The sequence below is a fragment of the Bubalus bubalis genome, chromosome 18, assembly GCF_019923935.1.
Source record: "Bubalus bubalis isolate 160015118507 breed Murrah chromosome 18, NDDB_SH_1, whole genome shotgun sequence".
In the NCBI taxonomy this organism is placed as follows: Eukaryota; Metazoa; Chordata; class Mammalia; order Artiodactyla; family Bovidae; genus Bubalus; species Bubalus bubalis.
Window position 1 is genome coordinate 21,713,079 of NC_059174.1, and position 22,568 is coordinate 21,735,646.

The 22,568-nt window shown below is 41.5% G+C and overlaps 1 protein-coding gene across 1 annotated transcript in view; it reads left to right on the top strand.

The window, feature by feature from the left end:
* FTO (FTO alpha-ketoglutarate dependent dioxygenase) overlaps positions 1-22,568 on the top strand; it is a 422,524-nt gene that overhangs the window by 39,468 nt on the left and 360,488 nt on the right. The gene's annotated exons all lie outside the window — the stretch shown is intronic.

Sequence of the window (22,568 nt, forward strand, 5' to 3'; positions counted from 1 at the left end):
CCTGCTGTCAATTTTTTATCTCTTTCAATTTAATTCCCATAATCCTGTGAGTTAGCTAAAGAAAAATATTCTTGCTGTTATTTTATAGGTGAAAACTGCAAGTCAAAGGACTGATGAAATGAGATGCCTACTTTGTGTGTGAATAGAAGGGAGGAAGAGACATGGATAGTTCAAAACATCTAATCATCCAAAAGAAATTTAGATGATTAGATGATTAGATGAATTAGCTACTTCTGGTGGGGGTCACATTTCCCATCCCTTCTCTCTTTCTCTCTCTTTTTTTTTATCACTATGGTTGTATTTTTTCGCCTGTGTTAAAAAAAATTGAGGTGTAATTTACATGACATAAAATTCACCATTTTAAAGTCTATGAGGTGACAGCTATTATTCCTGCCTATTTCTTAGTGTTTCTTTTTTTTAATTTATTTTTAATTGAAGAAAAATTGCTTTGCAATGTTGTATTGGTTTCTGCATTACAACAATGCAAGTTAGTGTTTCTAACAGTTGTCTAGAAAAAATTTACATGTGGTTAAAAATACCTTTTCTATGTTAGAAAAGAGGGAGAAATACAAAGTTTGATCTCTGGGGAGCCATCCTTGATGTACAGAAGGGACAAGCATAGAAAGACCAGAAAGCAAATAAAAGTCATCTGCTTTGAAGAAGTAAGGTAATTATGTTGACTTTCTTCCATACTTTATATAGTGCCTTTTCAAAATTAGAGGGAGATGCCGGCCTTGTGTTCTGACATGAATATTTAGCAGTGTCATCTGTAACCCCTAGGATCATCTGGTAAATGTTAACAAGAAGCACCAGAACTTGTGTTTTCCCTGTCTTATTGTTTTTCTACAGGAATGATGACAGCTAGAATGGCTTTATGACATAATGCCTACAAAGCTGAGTGTTACCCATGTAGTTACCTGGGTTGGCGTAGAGTGTATTTTTACAAGCTGGACATAGTGACTAGATATCATCAGTGACATCAGTTTTGTCGTCCTGAAGAGTTTTACATACAATTAATTGGACCAAAATTACAAAGGAGAATTTTTATCATAAATTATGTTTCCGTGTTATGCTTCTGCTCAGTGACTATTTTCTGAAGTTGTGAAGCTTCTGACATACATATGGGATTAAAAAAGTGCTTTGTGTTGTATTTTCAGGCTTTCTTGTGTTTCTGGTCAGCGTGGCAGAGTTTTATTTTTTATGGGCACATGTCATGCTCGGTTCCCCAGTCTGTCTCAAGTCTCCATCTCATGTCACTTCTTTGTATGATAGATACTTTGTGTCCACTTTGGAGAATCATTAGGGCCACTGAAAATGTTATCTCTGGCTTAGTTAACAGTTTTTATTGCTCATCTGGTGATAGCCAGGTCAACAGACTTTTTCAGTGCATTTCCCAAGTCCCTGTATCACCCAAGAAACATTTTTTCCCTTTCTCTCACCTCATATGAACAAAATTTCACTGCATGTTCTAATTATAAAAATGATGGTAGGGACTTGCCTGGTGGTCCAGTGGTTGAGACCTCACCTTCCACGGCAAGGGGTGCGGGTTTGCTCCCTGATTGAGAAGCTAAGATCCCACATGCCTCAAGGCCCAAAAAAACCAAAACATGAAATAGAAGCAATATTGTAACAAATTCAGTAAAGACTTTAAAAATCGTCCACATCAAAAAAATCTTTTAAAGAAAAATATTAGAAAAAAATGGTGGCATATTCAGACAGTGCTGAAAGTTTCAAGAAGAAAGCACAAGTCTTCCTTTAGTCTTCCTCCCCAGACAAGCATATTCGCTGACGCTGATTTGGACTGTAATGGGGGTGAGTCACCTATGGCCTGTGGACCAGAGCTGGCTCGCCACGTTTTTGTATAGCCCCTGAGCTAAGAATGGAATTCACATTTTTAAATGGTTGGGGAAAAAATGAAAAGAAGCATAATATTTCATTACATGTGAAAATAATGTGAAATTTACAATTTAGTTTCCTCATATAAAGCCTTCTGAGCTTCCCTGCGTGTCCAATGCAGAGGGTGCATGTTTGATCCCTGTTCAAGGAACTAAAATCCCACGTGCCATGGGGGCTTGGCCAAAAAATGAAAGAAACAGAAAAAGCCTTCTTGGAACACAGCCGTGCTCATTCATGTTCCTATTTTATGTGCCTTCTCTCAGGTGACGGCAGGGTTGAGAGTTGAGCTGCTGTGACAAACGGGCAGCCTCCAAAGCCTGAAGTATTTACTGTCTGGTCCTTTACAGAAAAATATTTGCTGACCTCTGATCTCTGACCTTCAAGACTTTTTTCCTGTGCCTTTGTGTGAATATTTGTGTAGTTTTTAAACAATGCGGCCATTCTGTGTGCTTTTGTAATCTACCCTTTGACCGCATATTATGTTGACCAGTAACTTCTGTTGAGTTCCTTTTTTGTTTTTATTCCATTGAATTAAAATCTGAGAACCACTGCTTTCCGTTTTATGTTTGTATTATGTAAGCCCATTAGGTGTTACCTGGGAATAATAATAAAATAACAATAGTACTTAATGTGTCACTTAAGATTTATTTTAATTGTTTAATGAAATAAAAGTTTTTTTTTTTTTCCCCTCTCAACTATGAGATAGGTGGTGGTGGACCAGCCTTTGAAAGTCATGAGCACCCAGCATCTCTTATCATCCTGTTTTGCCATTCTAAGCATATCATCTCATTGAAAGATGGTGAATAGATTCTGTCATTGCTGTATAACAGATTACCAAAGTGTAATGTCTTAAAGCAACAAATATTTATTCTCTTACAGTTATACTTCTGTGGATCAGGAATCCAGACCCATCTTAGCAGGGTACCCCGGGCTCAGGGTCTCTCATAATGTGGCACTCAAGATGCTGGCTGGGACTGCAGTTATTTTCAGATTTGACTAGGGTTGGAGGGGCTCTGTTTTCAAGGTCACTCTCCAGGCCATTGGCACAATAGTAAACTTGCAGGTCAATTTCATCAACCGGGACAGTGCCACATGGCTGCTCCAGCTGTGAGGAAGTCTGGGGTAGCCACCTTTTTGGATGTGCCCATTGTTGCCTACATCAAAATCAGGATTTTGTTAATAAGAAAAATTGTCAGAATAGGTACTAGGTGGGCAAAAGATGGTATCTGCCATGTTGTTGTTGTATAGTCTCTAAGTTGTGTCCAACTCTTTGCAAACCCATGGACTGTAGCCCACCAGGCCTCTCTGTCTGTGGGATTTCCTAGGCAAGAATACTGGAGTGGGTTGCCATTTCCTTCTCCAGGAGATCTTCCTGACCCAGGGATGGAACCCACGTCTCCTGTGTCTCCTGCATTGGTAGGTAGATTCTTTATCACTGAGCCACCAGGAAAGCCCAGGTATTTACTACACTGGCTTTGTAAAGTAGTTTGAAGAGTTCAGTGAAGTAACAACCTAAGCCCTCGTCTGATTTATAATATACATTCAAACACTAGCTATGTTTTTTGTTACTCCTTATCAATTGTATAGTTTTGAAGTTTGTGGATATAGCAGGATCTTTGTACAGTTCTATTAAAAAAATAGTATAGAAAGAAGAAAACAAACATTTATTGAGTACTTTATGTATGCACTAGTACGTGCATTTTATGAATATGAAGTGAAGTAAAAGTCGCTCAGTCGTGTCCGACTCTTTGTGACCCCATGGATCATACAGTCCGTGGAATTCTCCAGGCTGGAATACTGGAGTGGGTAGCCATTCCCTTCCCCAGGGGATCTTCCCAACCCGGGGATCAAACCCAGGTCTCCCACATTGCAGGCGGATTTTTTTATCCAGTTGAGCCACAAGGGAAGCCCTGTGTGTGAATATATATTCATACATATTATCTCATTTAATCTTCATAAAAATGGGTATTATTTGTAAAAATAAATGGGTATTATTTGTAAAAATAGATGAGGAAACTAAGGCCCGATAATATTAAGTAAATTGTTTCAGGAGCATATCCCACTGGTGTGCCTGGAATGGATTCTTGCTTGTGGAGAGAATGGTTCCCTTAGTCCTTGGAGTGGGTTAGTAGAGAGTTTGAACTTTGGCCCCAGCATCTCTTCTGATTACTCCAATGTGGTCTGCAAATTTTATAATTTTCTACATGCTTCATGATGTGGAAGAGGTTAGAAAGTATTGTTCAGTCAACGAGCACTTGGCAGAGCTGGAATTTGAACCCAGGTGTGTATAACTCCAGAGCTTCCCAGATGCTGCTAGTGGTAAAGAACCTGCCTGCCATTGCAGGAGACCATGAGGTGGCCAAAGTACTGGAGTTTCAGCTTTAGCATCATACCTTCACATGCTAAAAAAGAGGTTTTTTTGGATTATAAAGTTGTTTGATATTATTTGCTGTTTAACTGTAGTCTGAATGGAAATTCACTTGGCCACTAGGTGTCTCCTTTCAGTTTTGCCCCTTCTGTTGCCACACTCTTAGAAGGAACCCGAAATGGATGTAAGGGAGATTAGACAATGAGAACATTTAAGAAATGAATGGAACCTGCTCTCTGATGATCCCAAGTGCCTATTTTAAGAAATTAATTTTTTGGAGCATGGTTGCTTTGCAGTGTTGTATTAATTTCTGCTGCTGCTGCAGCTAAGTTGCTTCAGCCATGTCCGACTCTGTGCCACCCCGTAGACGGCAGCCCACCAAGTTCCCCCGTCCATGGGATTTTCCAGGCAAGAGTACTGGAGTGGGGTGCCAGTGCCTTCTCCGGTATTAGTTTCTACAGCAAAGTGAATCAGCTATACCTAATATCCCCTCCTTTTTGAACTTCCTTCTTATTCAGGTGATCCCAGATGCCTTTTTTAACCGTTTCCTCTTTACTTCTGTTCGTCTTTGCTCGCAGACTGATATTTAGGTAATAGCTTAATTCTCTGGAAGCTGAGATGAGTCTTTGATATGTGTTTCTCATTTATAAAAGTAGTGAAGTGGAGGAAAAGAACTTCTGTGCTTATCTAGATAATGTTAGGTAATAATTGTAACAAGTTTGCAGAACATTTTAGGAGTGATTTTAATATCATGGGAATACTTGTGTTACCAGGCAAATGATAATTGCATTATTAATATCAATTCCCCTTATTCTTTAATATAATAATACTGGCTGTCACTTAACATATACTATCTTCTGTAATCCTTGCAGGGATCCTACATGGATGCTATTTTCCTCCAGATTTTATAGATGAGGACAATGAAGCTTAGAGAAACTGGTTAATCTGCTCCAAGTTAAATAGAGCTTGGTTACTTTCAAGCTTTTTACGCTCCTCCATTTTGTTGTTGATGTTTAGCTGCTAAGTGGTGTCTGATCCTTTTGTGACCCCATGGACTATAGCCTGCCAGGCTCCTCTGTCCATGGGATTTCTCAGACAAAAATACTGGAGTGGGTTGCCATTTCCTTCTCCAGGGGGTCTTCCTTGACCCAGGGATCAAACTCGTTGTCTCCTGCTTGGTAGGCGGATTCTTTACCACTGAGCCACCTGGAAGCTCCCCCGATTTGAAAGTTGTTAATTGACAATAACGTCAGGGAGACTTTAACTTAAGCACTCAATTCCCATAGGATAATTCAGCAGAAAGCACTTCTGGAACCATGGTTTTGAGGGCAGAGATCCATTTTCTGCAGTTGTTTTGTAGAAGTGAGCACTGTGCTCCGGACATGGGCTCCCTTCAAGAAGGCTTCAGTCTGTTTGTAGAATTACAAATCGATACACTCAGGGATCACTTTCTGTCCCTTGCCTACAAATGCAGCAACTATTATCATAGGAACAGCCGGGCATTTGACAGCTCAGGTTCAGACCTGGAGCTTCATTAGCTGGAACCTTCTTCTTACTCAATTAGGGGCACACCGAAAAGCTGGGAATTCAGCTGGACTTAGGGTTTTCTTTTAAGACCACAGGCTGATAAGATCTCTTTTACCTGAATTTCCATTCTGCACTAATTTCCAGATTTCTCCAGTTGTCTTAAATCAGCTCATGCTAGGTGTTCCTTGGTCTCGAGTACTTTAATTGTGCATCGCTCTCCAGTTGACTCCCCACTTGGGCTGGTGGTTTCTGCGGACCACAGGAGAATGTATAACAAATATGAGATGAGAGGGCCGTGTCAGGCAGGGAGCGCTGTCTCCGGGAGGTGGGAGCTGGGAGTGGGAGCAGCCCCCAGCACTAACAGGCACACCCCCAAGCTCTGCCCCCCGACACTGTCAGCCCTCTCTCTTTGTTCCCTTTCCCGACTCACTTCCTGCCAGGGATTTGTGACATGCTTCCTAGCAGATCAAATGAGCCCCTGACACCTGATTGCCCAGTGCTTCTTGTTTACAGTTGCTTTCCAAGGGCACCTCGACAAGATGGAAGGCTTAACGCGCCGTAATTAAATTTGCATCTGCTCTGTGACAGGACTCAAAAGAGTTTTCCCCCCTCCACCTGTGAATCTCATTGTAGAGCTCCTAGTGTCTTTGACCATACAACATCTAAAAAGGCAAGATGTGGACAGGTAAACAAACATTGGTTCAGTCTACTGCCTGTCAGTATAATGATGAATACTAAATAAGGAGATCCCTTTCTTGCTTGACGTTCTACTCTTCACCTACTTGTTTAGGCAGATTTTTTAACTGGTCTTATAAATATAAGAACTGTAGATTGGAGGTGACTTTTTTTTATAAGTATTTTTAAAGGAAAACAAACATTGCTGAACAATCTGGATTGGTTTAACACCCTTTGGGTTGTACATTTCTCACAAATGCTAATGAATAATTCAGCAAGGCCAAACACAATCTGCTGGTGGTATCCAGTGTGATTCACACTCGCTAATGAATAATTCCTTTTGGCTTTTATAGAGCAGCTCTAAGGAGTGACTTCTGAGACTCAGATGGGTTATTATTGGGCTATTTGTCAGTGTCCTTGGGGCATTGTGAGCCAAAGTCCAACTTGATGACCCTCTCCACATACCTTCTCTGATTCTTCTGGGAAACAGGCAGCTCTTTCTGTCCCACCCTTTTAGCTCTCAAACATTGTTGTGAAAGAGGCAATGCTATAACAGGATTCAGCTCCATCATAATTTCACTGATGCACTTTCTTCAGTGTTTCATTCAAAGAAGTACTGAGCACCTTACTTACGAAGTACTGAGCATGGGGTTGTTTGTATACTGAAGTAACTTAGATTTTGTGCGATGTGTCCTCAAAGGGACCATAGGGTATGTAGGAGAGGCATGAGGTCGGGGGGGAAGATGCTGAGCAGCTTTTTGTCAAAATGGCCAGTTACCATTTTCTCATCATGTTCTCAGGTACGCATTTCAGTGCATATTTGCTATTGATGGTGTTGTGTGAAGGTTATATTGTGTTGGATGAGCCTGAACCTTGATTAATGTTGGAACCGCTTAAGGGATATGCTCTATAATGTGACTGCAGAAACACCTAGGTTTGCCGTCCATGTTCATTTCTGCTGCACTGAAGTTAGAAGTGTGGTATGACCGGCTTTACTAGCTTGGAGAGTGTGAGGATGGTGAACGGGGATTTACTTATCTCTGAATAGTCTATATAAGACTTCCCAGGTGGCTCAGTGGTAAAGAATCTGGCTGCTAATGCAGGAGACACAGATTTGATCCCTGGGTCGAGATAATCCCCTGGAGTAGGAAATGGCAGCCCGCTCTAGTATTCTTGCCTGGGAAATTCCATGGACAGAGGAGCCTGGCGGGCTACATAGTCCATGGGGTCACAAAGGGTCAGACACGACTGAGCAACTGAACCCACACACACAGTCCATGTATGGTATCTTAGCAGTTGTACTGCATAACTTGTAACTCTGATATCAGTGAGGCACACCCAGCCTTGGGGAGGTTATCTCTGGCATCCTGTATCTGCTTCAGCTTTTTCTGTTTAACTCCTGGTTTTTGCTCTTCTTTGTAATTGTACTGGAAGATCACAACCCCTAGCTCCTTTGCAGTTAGGTGAAATTCCATGATTAGTTTTAACCAATGAAATGAAGTAGAAGTGATAGGTATCAATTCCCGGTCAAGACGCTTAAGAGCTGGTGTGCTATTCGCATGCTTTCCCTTGCCCTGCCAGAGTGACCTTGGGGGCTGTGTGTTCCAGACGGTGGAGTCTCCATTAGACTGGGTTCATGAAAGACTGTGTGTAGAGCCCTCAATGGCCCGTATTGGGCAGGGAACTTGACCAAGAAAGACCTTTCTGTATTAAGTCCCTGAGACTTGGGAGTTTACCCTCAGTATAGTCTAGACCATTCTCACTAACACAGAGGATTAGTATAGGAAGAGACCTTTGTGTGTGTATGTGTGTCTTATCTAGGGCCTAGTACTTAACAAGATTCCAGTTAGCTTTGTCAAATGTATTGTCACGTGGGAATTGAAGGGTGGACTTTATTTAGGGACAGAAAAAGAGTTTATTTCATCAATTGCCAAAGCATTTGTGGGATAAAAAATAATGGTATAAACAGAGTTGTGACAATGAAAGGCTAATTAGTGAGAGGAGCCAGAGTTGAGTTGAGGCTGTTGTAACTCACATTCATGAATTTTAAGTTGTATCCAGCATGTTTAATTGGTTAAGATAGTGAACCTGTAATTTTTCTCTTTGCTTATAGTTTGTACTAGGGGTTGGCTTTTGAACTGAAAATGGTTTTTACATTTTTAAAGTATAAGCAAGGAAAAAAGAAAAGTGAGAATATTCAGTAAGGGCCATATGCGGCCCGCAGAGCCTAAAATATTTACTATGTGGCCCTTTATGGAAAAAGTTTGCTCTCCTTTGGTTTATACCCTTAAAATCTTTGCATACCATTATCAAAAAGTATCAGACATTAAAATATGAGTTCCTCGAGCATGAGAATGGAAAGGTTTTATTAATTTCTGTGTCTTTCGGCCTGTCAAGGTGCATGGAACATTGTACAAGCTCAGAACAAGTTTACTTTATTAAATTGTATGTGAAACATGGGAGTTAAGACATTTTCAAGGATAAGAACTGAGAAGAAATCATGGAATGTCATAGCTCTGAAGGAATCGAACTTTATCTCCTCTGTTCACTTGGCCGGTGACATTTCTGGATTTATTTAAACCTAATATGTGTGGACATCTATTTAATTTTCATATTATTTTCAAATAAATGCCATCTTATTTAAAATGCCATTTTAAAGATACTGACTTCTGCTCTAGCATCCAAGTATTGTTAGAGTCTTCTTGTTAACCTACCAACTGTCAATGTTTTGCTTTCTCTCTTTTGCTGTGTAACATTCATATTAAAAAAAAATTTTAATGTGAGTTTCTATCTGTTCACTCACTCATTCATTTGCTCACTCATAGATATATACCTGCAAGAGATGAAAACATATGTCCACTTAAAAAACTTACACACAAATGCACATAGTAACATTATTCATAGTAGCCAAACAATAGAAGCAACCCAAATGACTGTCAGCTGATGAATGGATACACAAAGTATTGTGTAGCTGTGTGATGGAATATTGTTTTGCAACACGAAGGTACGAGGTTACAGCATGTATAGTACAACATCAATGAACCTTGAAGGCATAACACTAAGTGAAAGCTAAGCACAAGAAAACGACATGTTATCTGATTCCATTTGTATAAAAATGACTACAGTGGGCAAATCTGTACATAACGGGAAGATTAGCAATGGCCTTGAGTAGGAGTGGGATGAGATGGGAATTGTGGGTGACTTCTAATGGGTACGAGGTTTCTTCTTGGTATGATGACAAAGTTCTAAATTTGGATTATGATGATTGTTGCAAAACTCTGTGCCTATACAGAAAATCATTGAATTGTACATTCTAAATGGGTGAATTTTATGTTATGTGACTTATATCTCAATAAAGACATTAACAGAAATTATGCAGTGATTGCTCGTTTTCTCATAATACTGCTGATTATACACCTCTTATTCAAACAACAGACAGGGCTTGACCCTCTTGTATTTTACCTTCTTGAATTAAAATCTCCTAGAAAGAAGACTGATTTATATTCAAATCCCCTTTGGCCCAGCTATTCTACTTACATGAATTTATTCCATTTCTTTACCTGTACAAAGACATATGTACAAGACTCTTCACTCGGCATTATTTGTAATGGTAAAACCTAAGAATGCAATCTAAATGTCCATCCATAGGGGACACTTTAAGACTGGGGACAGGGGAAGAGAAGGGGGTGACAGAGGATGAGATGGTTGGGTGGACATGAGTTTGAGCAAACTCCAGGAGATAGTGAAAGACAGGGAAGCCTGGTGTGCTGCAGTCCATGGGGTTGCAGAGTTGAACGACTTACTGACTGAACAACAACAAAGGGGACACTTAAAAACCTGGGGGGAGAGGGGGCAGTGGGCTGGAGGGAGTCTCAAGAGGGAGGGGGCATGTGTATACCTGTGGTTGATCCGTCTTGTTGTATGGCAGAAAGCAACACAATATTGTAATTATCCTTCAGTTAAAAATGACTAAGAAAAAATATTAAGGAAAATGTAGCCAATGAACTATTCTAGTACCATTAAGAGGAGACAGTTCTAAATGTACCAATATGAAACAATCTTTAAGATATTAAAAAAAAAAAACAAGGTACAGAATACTTGTTGCTCTTTATATAAAATGTTTACGTGAAGATAGTATATCTCAGCAAAAATTCAATAATAGTTACTTCTTTAGGAAGGAAAGTTTGGGTATTCAAGCAATAGGAGACTGACTGACTTTTGCAGGGTTAGACATTATTTAATACAGTTTTTCCCTCATGACAGTAGGATTCATAATCACCAAAAAGTGAATACCACACAACTGTTTATCAGCTGATGAACAGATAAAATGTGATGTGTCCATATAGACATTTAAGTAGAAGAGCTGGGTCAGTGGGGATTTGAACATAAATTGGGTTTGATTCTAGGAATTTGAACTCAAGAGGGTAGGTGTGTTCAAATATTATTAAGACCCTAAATGTCCATTGACTGTTGAATGGATAAAGAAGATGTGGTACATGTATACAATGGAACTCAGCCATAAAAAAAAGAATGAAATTGGGTCATCTCTAGTGATGTGGCTGGACCTAGAGGCTGTCATACAGTGAAGTAAGACAGAAAGAGAAAAATAATGTATATTAACACATATTTATGGAATCTAGGAAAATGGTATTGATGAAACCTATCTGCAGGACAGGAACAAAGGCACAGATGTAGGGAATGGACTTCTGGACATGGTCGGGGGGAGGAGCGGGTGGGACAAATTGAGAGAGTAACATTGACATACATACACTACCGTGTGTGACATAGTGGGAGGCGGCTGTATAGCAGAGGGAGCTCAGCTGTGTGCTCTGTGACAGTCTAGAGGGGTGGGAGGGGGTGGGGGTGGAAGGGAGGCTCAAGAGGGAGGGGATCGATGTATCCACGTAGCTGATTCATGTTGTTGTACAACAAAACTAACACCACGTTGTGAAGCAATGACACTCCAATTAAAAAAATCAAATTCTCAAAATTAGCAATAAATTTAAGTGAAAGCATGATTGGTACCAAAAAAAATTTTTGAAAAAAGTTGATTTCTGTACTACAGCTCAGCAACCAATCTTGCATCTGTTTGTGCCCCTCTCTTTTTCAATCCATGTGGAATAATTTGCTTTAAGACTTAATCCCCCCTCAACCCCACCCCCAGCCACTAATGATGGAGCAATTATGTGGTTCCACAGTGATTTTAACACCATCTTCTAACCCAGCTGTGTGGTAGCAGTATATCTGAAGGGCAGAAATGTGGCCTACAAGGGACAATATCAGATTGCCCACAATTATTTTAATGTCTCCTGTGAAATGATAAATGAAGTTTACAGTTATAATAAAAGACCAAGTTCCCCCAAGGTATAAAGAGTTTGCAAGGAAAATTCATGTAGTTACAACTTTTTTTTTTTTTTTTAAAGCAACAACAAACAGTCTTCACTGAGAGCTTAAAAAAAGCACAACCCAGAGATAGGTTTTCACTGTAGGCATTTATTTGATGAAGCCCAGTAGGGATGCGGGGCTTTCCAGGTGGCGCAGGGGTATAGAATCCACTTGCCAATGCAGTAGACACAGGAGACGTGGGTTCGATCCCTGGGTAGGGAAGATACCCTGGAGTAGGAAATGGCAACCCACTCCAGGATTCTTGCCTGGAAAATGCCACGGACAGAGGAGCATAGTGGGGTTGCAGTGAGTTGGGCATGACTGAGCACGCATGCACAAGTAAGGCTGAGTAAAGTATGAACATGTTGTAAGATTTATAGCTGCTTCTCTAGGAACTTAGACTTCGAGGTTGTTGGTATAATTGAAAAAATTCTTCCAAGTTTTGCATCTGTGTTGTGCCTTGTTTATAACACTAAGTTCATGCAATTTACAAAATACTTGCTGGGATTTTTTTCCTGGTCCTGGGAGGTCCCATAATTTGGCTGTAACTCCTGCTTTTATTATTTGGTGCCGCTTGGGTTCGTGTCTTTCCCAGTCACTGTAAATCCTCCAGCTGGCCCCACATATGCTTGGTAAGACTGCCATCTTGAGAGGTGAGTGGTTTCTGTTCACAGTAGTATTTGATGCAGTGCCCACGACTATAATTTAAATGTGTCTTTGAAAGACAGCAGGCTTCCCTGGTGGCTCAGATGGTAAAGAATCTGCCTGCGATGCAGGAGTCCTAGGTTTGATCCCTGGGTCGGGAAGATCATCTGGACAAGGGAATGGTTATGCACTCCAGGATTCTTGCCTGGAGAACCCCATGGACAGAGGAGCCTGATGGGCTACAGTCCATGGGGTCACAAAAGAGTAGCACATGGCTGAGTGACTGGCACTGTCTTTTCATTTTAACAGGGCACACCTGGCTCAGTCTTACTATTTCCCCAGCTGGGAAGTGGGGCATAGCAGAAGCAGCACTCCTCCCCACGTCGAAAGATCTCTGCTGTCACATAAAGCTAGCATTTCCATGTTGGCTTTCCTTCCAGCTGTAGGTGATCTGGCTGCAGTGTTTTTGTTTAAAAAAGATTCCACTTTCTTCGTGTTCCTGCTGCTTGCTACCTACTGACCCACAGCTAGAGGCTGCTCTTGCTGTAGTTTATCTGTTTGCATGACAGGGCACTTTCCTTTATGCCACTGATATCTTGGTATACGTCTTTATATCATATTTGTATTGTTGGTGAACAGGTTTGGAAGTGCCCATGACTTAAAGAAATGGTGCTGTAAATTCTCTTATAATCCTTCTTTCAGGTAGACCCAATTGATAGGTTTAATATTTAGATAGATTATTATTATTCAATTATTATTAAATGATACCACTTATTATAGGTTTATACAAACCCATCCATCTGTACTGTTGAATCTCTGAAGAGTCAGATGGCCTTTTTGAGTCAAACTTCCCCATAGTATTGAGCTACCCTGGTGGCCCAGTGGTAAAGAACCTGCCTGCCAGTGTAGGAGACAAAAGAGGTATGGGTTCAACCCCTGGGTTAGGAAGATCCCCTAGAGGAGGGCATGGCAACCCACTACAGTATTCTTGCCTGGAGAATCCCATGGATGGAGGAGCCTGGCGGGCTACCGTCCATAGGGTCTCAAAGAGTTGGACATGACAGATCCCCATAGTATAGCTGAGGCCCAGCGAAGCCAAGGGAGTCTCTTGGTGTCTTCCAGATTACAAAGTTGCTTAACCACAGAACTGAATCTGTCATTTAGAATTTCAGACTCAGAGCTTTTCCCACTAACTAGAAAGACTTACAAGTTCAAAGATACCTTGAATTGAAGAGGAGGCGGTCCAGAATGAATGGTGAATTATGACAAATGGCACTCCATTAAAATACCGGAACAGTGAAATACTTAGGAAAAAAACAATGCTTAAGTATTTAAAATTTTATTTCCCTTCATTATAATCAAAGGAAGTAACAAATCTTCTTGTATAGTATTTCGAATAGTCTTGGAATAAATATTCTTGCAGCTGCTTCTACAGCTTACCGATAGTCTGACAATATTGCTGATAGTGGTTCTTTCTCTTGATATTGCTGGATGAGACTGAAGAGGAAGTCGGGCTGGGGAGTTGTGCACCATTTCAGTTGGCTGTAGGCAAGCCAGGAGCCACATCTTTCCTAGGTCAAAAGGCTGACCCTTTACTACTGCTAGTTGGTGTGTACAACATGTTTTAGAAGAAGTAATTATTTTTAGCCGACTGACTATGACCAAGATTAATAGCTCTTGAAAGGGCTGTGATGAAAGGCTGCCCCAGCTGACTTCTGCATTATTCTTTATTTATCCTGCTCTCATCCCTGTCACCTTTGGGCATCAGCCAAATGTCATTTGTATGAGATTTGCCCCTTGGATGTGAAGGGCCTCTCTTTCTTAATGATGGGAGGTGAATTGGGCTGTGAGGCTGAGGTACTTGTACAGTTGACATGACCCAGGGGAGAATCTTCTAGGTCCATGGGAGTCATAGGAACAGGACATTCACTCCTGGCAAGGGCTTGGGGAGGTGGGGGGATGGGCAGAGAAAGAACATGAGAATATTCAGCTATCTGATCCAGATCCTTGATACAGGGAGTACTTCAAGGGCTCCAATGCCAAGTCCATATGTCTCAGTGGCTCTTCTGTTCAGAGCATTTGCAAGTTTCTTCTTCTGAAGATTTTTTTGCTTGACATTGTCAACTTATCTCTGGGCTTCCCAGGTGGCACTAGTAGTAAAATTCCCCCTGCCAATGCAGGAGATGCAAGAGACATGGGTTCGATCCCTGCGTTGGGAAGAGCCTCTGGAATTGTTGTTGTTCCATCACTAAGTTATGTCTGATTCTTTGTGACCCCATGGACTGCAGCATGCTAGGCTTCCCTGTCCTTCACGGTCTCTCATAGTTTGCTCAAACTCATGTCCTTTGAGTCAGTGCTGCCAAACAATCATCTCACTCTCTGTCGCCCCCTTCTCCTCCTTCCTGGAGGAGGAAATGACAACCTGCTCCAGTAGTTTTGCCTGGAAAATACCATGGACAGAGGAGCATAGTGGGGTACAGTCCATGGGGCTGTAAAGAGTGAGACACGATTGATCGACTGAGCACATACGTACCAACTACCTCTAGTTTTATAAAACTAAGAAAATGTCTTTATGGCAGTGACTGCAAGTTAACCCCCAGATCCCTTCTTGCCTCCTTCCATCATGGACTTTTCAGGGCAATTAGCTGTCTGGAATACAGACTGCATTTCCCAGCTTTCCCTGCAGTTTGGTGAGGCCATGTGACTAAGAGGATGTAGCCTCTGGTAGTTTCTGGGATGTTTCCTTTAGAGAAAGCTGGTGTGTGCCCTTTGCCCTTTTCTTCTGAGGCCTTTCCTTTTATCCTGCTGTCTGGAATGTAGATGCTGCTTTTGCATCTTGAGAGTGAGGGCCAGTCTTTAGTGGTGAGCTGGAAGTGGCTTGAGTCTCTGAGATCAGCATGGGAAGCACCATTCCAGCCTGGTGAAGCCACTACCACTTCAGATTTTCTGTCACTTGCAGCCAGCCTAATCCTAGATCATACATGGTTTCTGCATGTTGCAGAAGAGCAGAGGAACTCTCAAGCCCTTAGATTTCCTTCTGTTGTGCTGAATATGGATGTCAGAATTCAAACAGATCCCTCACTTTTCCTTCTTTCAACTAGTATTGAAAGTAAAAAAGTGAAAGTTGCTCAGTCATGTCTGACTCTTTGTGACCCTATGGACTGTAGCCTGTCAGGCTCCTCTGTCTATGGAATTTTCTAGGCAAGAAAGCTGGAGTGGGTAACCATTCCTTTATCCAGAGGATCTTCTTGACCCAGGCATTGAACCTGGGTCTCCTACATTGCAGGCAAATTCTTTACCGTCTGAGACACAATCGACTACTGTTGGTGGTGGGTTAGTCGCTAAGTCGTGTCCAACTCTTTCAACCCCATGGACTGTAGTCTGCCAGGCTCCTCTGCCCATAGGATTCTCCAGGCAAGAATACTGGAGTGGGTTGCCATTTCCTTCTTCAGGGGATCTTCCCAAACCAGGGTTCAACCTGGGTCTTCTGCATTGCAGCCAGATTCTTTACCAAACTGAGCTGTGAAAGAAGACCTTCAACTAATACAAATTAAAACAACCAGTGGCTCAGGGGTAAAAGAATCTGCCTGCAATGCAGGAGATACTCAGGAGACCTGGGTTCAATCCCTGGGTCGGGAAGATCCCCTGGAGAAGGAAATGGCAACCTACTCCAGTATTTTTGCCTGGAAAATCCCATGGACAGAGAAGGAGCCTGGCAGGCTACAGTCCATGGGATTGCAAAGAGTTGGACAGGACTGAGCGACTAAACAATAGCAATGATAACAATAATGTGTTAATTTATTCAAGAAATAAAGACCTGAGAGATATATGAGTATGCAAGATACATGGGAGAGAGGTTGGGATGAAGACCAGACCACAGTATAACTCATTTAGGAAAAAGATAACCAGGGCTGATCCTAATGGCCTTCTGTAAGAGTTGGGTCAGGAAGCCCTTCCACCTTCTATTGGCAGCAACAGCTTCTTGTTTTAGATTCTTAGAGGGCCTTTGAGATGTAACTTCATCTGCTTTCTTTTTTTTTTTAATTAATTTATTTTAATTGGAGGCTAATTACTTTACAATATTGTAGTGGTTTTTGCCACTACAGTGGTTTTCATCTGCTTTCTTAAAGACTTGGGGAGCTTTTTAGGTGGCCAATGTCAAGTCTGTTCAATGCTTTCAGTTCTCTTGCTGGTTAACACTGTTTATATTTTGCCTGACTCACTGGTTTTAGGCCATAATCTTTGCATGTAGCCGTCCTTTGTCTAATATTATCTATATTAGATAATATGTACTATATTCGCTGTGTATGTATTTTATATTTAAAGTCGCTCAGTCATATTTGACTCTTTGCGACCCTGTTGCTATAACCTGCCAGGCTCCGCTGTCCATGGAATTCTCCAGGCAAGAATACTGGAGTGGGTAGCCATTCACTGAGGGATCTTCCCAACCCAAGGATTGAACCCAGGTCTCCCCCATTGCAGGCGCAATCTTTCTGTCTGAGCCACCAGGGAAGCCTATTAGCTATCATGCACTGCAAATTGTTATTTACACAACTTTTAAAAGAGATGCTGAGATGTGTAATTACTTTGCACAATTTTTTAAACTTTGGAAGGAGAAAAACAGCTATTCACTTCTCTGGTTCTCATTAGCATTTGTAACGTGGACCACGGGGGCGGTTTTCTGTGCTGTGTTTTTCCTCGCTGTTTCTTGCCTTTTCATTTGAAGAATAGCAGGATCTTGTCTTTTGTTCACACAAGTAAAAGTCCATTCAGCCAGAAAACAGAACAGTGTGCTCCTGTGCACTAAGAGCATCTGAAGGCTTTTGGTCCCACACTAGTTGCTGTTTAACTACAATAAAATTGTGACCAAAGGAGATAAACATTTAAAGGATAAATGACAGGGCTGTTAATCCAAAAGCCAGTTTTGTAGCATTGTTGTTTTTAGCTAATAGGTATATAGCCCGGAGTCATGGGGATGCCTTTCAACTCTGAAACACAGCAAAACCTGTTTTCCAGCCAGTTAAAAAAATAATGTCACTGGGTATTTTTAATGGCCGATCACTTTGTGTTTTAAAAAGTCACTTGAATGTGTCTAAACGGTCTCTGGAAACTTCTAGGAATTTTCCTGATGTGTTTGTTAATCTCGGTCATGTCATTCATATGTAAATTATGAAAAAATATAAATTCATGTATAATGTCATAATTCTGTGTGTGTGTGTGTGTAATACCAAGTCTATTATCTAAGAAAAGGCTTTTATAAGTATGAATTCAGAACTTGATCTGTCTTTACTCCTATAAAGCATGATTTGCCTACCCTTTGGTGGAGGAAAAGCATTTTTGAGAATTTCTTTTCCCTATGAGAATGCAGTGCTCCAGTACTCCAGTGCTGAAGCTCTAATACTTTGGCCACTTGATGCAAAACACTGATTCATTGGAAAAGACTCTGATACTGGGAAGGATTGAAGGCAGGAGGAGTAGGGGATGACAGAGGACGAGATGGTTGGACGGCATCACTGACTCGATGGACACGAGTTTGAGCAAGCTCCAGGAGTTGGTGATGGACAGGGAAGCCAGGCGTGCTGCAGTCCATGGGGTCACAAAGAGTCGGACATGACTGAGCGACCGAACTGAACTGATGAGAATGCAAAGGATAAATCTCTGTTCCGTTTTCTCATGCCTCTCTTTCCCTTTCCTTCCCTTTATGTTTAAAAAAAAAAATTTATTTTTACTTAGAGGATAATTGCTTTACAATGTTGTGTTGGTTTCTTCCATATATCAACATGAGCCAGCCATACGTATACATGTCACCTTCCTAGTGAACCTCCCCTCACCTCCTACCCCAACCTTCCCTTCCTTTTTCTCTCTTCTCTCTTCCCCTGGCTTCTTTCTCTGGCTCTGTCTTTCTCTCTCTAAGCTGAAATTTGAGTCTTTGGCAAAACTGAGTCTTTGAGAAGAGATGCTTCTGGTTGTGGTAAGGGTACTCAGATGTTGGAGTGAGGTTTATTTTTATAAATGGTTTCACTTGTTTTTAGTTGCCAAATGCTGGGGTCTCTTGTCTCTTATTGGCTGGATTATTCAGGTTTATCTTTTCTAGGATATCCCAAAATAAAAGAATCCAAGTATATTGTACAAATGCATTTCCCTTTTATGCAGTGGCATCTCATTATAGCAGGAAGCTTACACTTTACCTACTTAGGAGGCCTGGAGGTGCCAACGGTGAAGTAAGAAGTAGGTTTACCACTTACTGGGGCCAGCGTAACGTAGCTTCAGTGTATGAATGTGGGCCCAGTGTTTGCAGATAGTCAGAGTTTTCAGAGGAAACTGAAAATGTGGATTTTTGTTTGAAAGCTTTTTATTTTAAAGAGCAGTCTACTAACTGAAATTTAAAGCCCATATGATCCAAATATACCATATTTACTTTCTCAGACTGAAAGCAACTGAGGGTCTGCCCTTTGTGATGTCTATTATTTAGAGAGATTATATTACTAATGTTACCAAAGAGGAATCTGTGAGGACTCCTCTTCAAGGAAGTGGACCAGCCCGAAGAAAAATAATGAAGGTTGACATTAGGGGATATCGAAAGAAGAGGCCAGGTTTCCATCATATCACCCTACAGTGGGGGCGCATCAGTGGACGAACTCAGTTTCTGCACACAGAGCTTCCATTCCCGTTTTTCTTGCCTCACTTGAAATTATAAACTGATAGGCAAGATCACCAGACACTGTGGGATGCCTCCAACAAGAAGGACAACACAAAGCAAACAGCAAAAAGGGAACCCAGAGAGACAGGACGATGGAGAACAGAAGAGAAAACGTCAAAAGAAACGATGATGAGTATTCTTAAGTAGATGAGGAAAGATGCTGTATACACGAAACAGGAACAGGATAGTAATAAAAAGGAACACTCATATTGTTAATTTTGTTAGCTGTGATTGTATATTGTGGTTATATATATATTTTTGAAAAGGCTGTCCTTATGTATTAGAGATACATACCAAATACATACATACCATATGTATTTCAATGTACAGTTGAAATATGATGCTTGAAGTTTGTTTTGAAGTAATTCAGAAAAGTAGGGTAAAGGAATAGGACAGTTAAGATTAGGAAAATGTTGATAACTGTGTAATAAGTATACCATTGTGTAATAAGTATGTGAGGGCTTGTTATATAATTTTCTATGTGCTTGTGTGCTTAAAATTTTCTGTTGTGAAATGTTTAAAGTGGGGGGGGGTGGCATTTAAAGACTCAAGAACTCTTGAAAATTAAGAATATGGTAACAGAGGTAAACATTTCAATAGGATTTGAAAATAAGGTAGAACTTAGAAAGTAGAACAAAAAAATGCAATGAAAGATTAGAGAGGAAAGATACAAAATTAGATGATCAGTCCCAGTGATCCAGTATCTAACTGTATGAGTGGTAGAGTAAGAGCCAATATATTAAAAGGGAAGGAATTATCAAAGAAATGTTACAAGGTAATTTTCTTGATTTGCAAGATGTGAATTTTGAAATCCAAAAAAGCCCACCTAGTGTCTAGCATGAGAGCTGAAAAATGACCCCACCAGGGCCCTTTTTATGAAATTACAGATACCCAGAGAAAAAGAGGAGGTCTTAAGAGCTGACTTCTGTCCTCGGCTGGGCTGGGTACTCTGGTGCCAAACTCCCTGGGCTAACTGCTTTCAGACTGTCAGGGCCGTGCTGGCTGCCTGATGCTTGGGATTGAAAGGGCATGCTGTCTAACCTCTGTTCCTGGACTTCTAACCAAGCTTCTTGTTTTCAGCTCCGCTTCTGAAATGCACCAATTGTCAGAGGCACCTGGTTGCTGTAATACCTGAACCTTTCTGGAGATGTTAACATTAACCCCCTCCTGTTAAGAGTGACTATCTTTCCCTTTCCCTCCTCAACCCCTGCCCTGCCAGTAGGCTTCAACTTTTCCTGTTCTGTTACATTAGTTAATACTCCCTTTTCATCTTCCAAAAGATGAAGCTGACGTATTTTTTAAAAAATAATTGTATTTATTTATTTATTTAATTTTTGGTTAGGCTGTGTCTTGGCCGCGGCGGGCTTTTCTCTAGTTCGGCCAGCAGGGGCTACTTTCTGGGTGTAGCGCACAGGCCTCTCATTGCAGTGGCTTCTCTTATTGCCGATCATGGGCCCTGGGGCATGCGCGCTTCCGTAGTTGTGGCATGTGGGATCAGTAGTTGCGGTCTCTATGTTACAGACTGAATAGTTGTGGCGCATGGGCTTACATGCTCTGCGGCGTGTGCAGTCTTCCTGGATCGTGTGTGATCTTTCTGAATCAGGGATCAAACCTATGTCTCTTGCATTGGCAGGCTGATTCTTTACCCTTGAACCACCAGGGAAGCCCTTTCCTACTGTTTTGGGTCTTACTCTGTTTCCCAGGTGGCCCAGAGGCAAAGAATTTGCCTGCCACTGCTGGAGACACCGGAAATGGGGATTTGCTTCCTGGATGGGGAAGATCCCCTGGAGGATGGTAACTGAGACTTCAGTACTCTTGCCTGGAAAATCCATGGACCACGGAGCCTGACGGACTGCAGTTCATGGAGTCGTAAAGAGTTGGATACAGCTGAGTGACTGAGCATGTATACACTGCTGCTGCTGCTAAGTTGCTTCAGTTGTGTCTGACTCTGCGACCCCATAGACGGCAGCCTACCAGGCTCCCACGTCCCTGGGATTCTCCAGGCAAGAACACCGGAGTGGGTTGTCATTTCCTTCTCCAATGCATGAAAGTGAAAAGTGAAAGTGAAGTCACTCAGTCGTGTCCGACTCTTAGCAATCCCATTGACTGCAGCCCACCAGGCTCCCCCGTCCCTGGGATTCTCCAGGCAAGAACACTGGAGTGGGTTGCCATTTCTTTCTCCAATGCAGGAAAGTGAAAAGTGAAAGTGAAGTCACTCAGTCATGTCCGACTCTTAGCGATCCCATTGACTGCAGCCCACCAGGCTCCTCCGTCCATGGGATTTTCCAGGCAAGAGTACTGGAGTGGGGTGCCATCGCCTTCTCTGATGTATACACTATGCACACAATATATGCTTTGTCAGTCAACTAGGTTTTGTAGCCTGTGAACATAGGGTGATGTCGAAGTTTACTTACATATTCCCTTATGGCTCCTGATGAATTTGAATTCAGTGCTTGCTGATTGAAGTATATACTTGGTTTTATTTTATTACTTTTGTGTATGTTTTATGTGATTTTGTTTCAGTGTCCTCTTATCGCTCAGAGATTGTAGGAAGGACTAAGCATGAGTCATTAAGTTAAAAATATCATTGAGTGATATCAGTAAGTTAAGTGTCTCACTGGCTTACAGCTTCAAAAAGATTGTACTGAAATGGCAAGTTTTCAGTTGCATTTAGAGAGGAGGAATGGAGGCCTGACTAGTCATTATACTGAAAAAGGGGAAATCTGGGGCTTGTGGTCTGATTTTAGACTGAAAGTCTGTTTCAGTTTGCTTAATGACTGTCACCTGTGCCCGGGTGCTGCCCTTTGATTTTAGGCTCGTCGCTCTCAGCCTGGGAGTTTCGGTTGTTGAGAATATGCCCCTCCACTGTAAAGAAACAGTGCTGTCAACCTCTCTAAAGTCACCTTTTTTCTTAAAGAAACTCTTTTAATAGTTCCACATATTCTGTAGTTATGCATTTCTGTGAGTGCTTACCGGCCCCAGCACTGTGTTTAATAAATGATTGAACTTTGAAGAACCTTTGAGAAGCAAGGGCTTTATGTGACTGAGCAGCAGACATGAAAAAACGCTATCCTCCTGAGTATCTAACAGACAGAATAGAGGCTTGATCAGACAATATAAGCATCGAGTGAATGATGGTAATACCATGAAATATTTACACCCGGAGAGCATGCTAGGGTGGGAAGGAGAGTGGGTGGGTTTTTACCATTTGGGGTTGAACGGGATGCCATACAGCTCACCACTCTGTGATCTTAAAAGCAAAACAGAAAGAAAAAAAGACAGACAGAAAGATAGAAAGAAAGGAAAAAGAAAAGAAAGAAGAGAAAGAAGAGTTATTGATTTGGTGATATTTTATTGTTTGCAGTAGTTTTT